The sequence below is a fragment of the Ipomoea triloba genome, chromosome 3 (genome assembly GCF_003576645.1).
Source record: "Ipomoea triloba cultivar NCNSP0323 chromosome 3, ASM357664v1".
NCBI classification, from domain to species: Eukaryota; Viridiplantae; Streptophyta; class Magnoliopsida; order Solanales; family Convolvulaceae; genus Ipomoea; species Ipomoea triloba.
The window spans coordinates 15,952,613-15,952,922 of NC_044918.1; positions in this window are offsets into that span (position 1 = coordinate 15,952,613).

Below are 310 nucleotides of genomic sequence, written 5' to 3' on the forward strand. Positions count from 1 at the left end.
ATATAGTGTACGATGCAGCTATGATACTTCTTGGTTGCTTCTTCTTTAGGTTGCAGGGTCCATTTATCGACTTTTGCAGCTGTGTAAAATGTAAATTGTCAACAATCTTGTGCGCCACCAACTTATTCTAGAATAAGTTGGTGGCGCACAAGATTGTTGACAATTTACATTTTACACAGCTGCAAAAGTCGATAAATGGACCCTGCAACCTAAAGAAGAAGCAACCAAGAAGTATCATAGCTGCATCGTACACTATATTATCATCATCACCCATCCATCACATCCAAACATTTTTCTTTTTTCTGTCAAT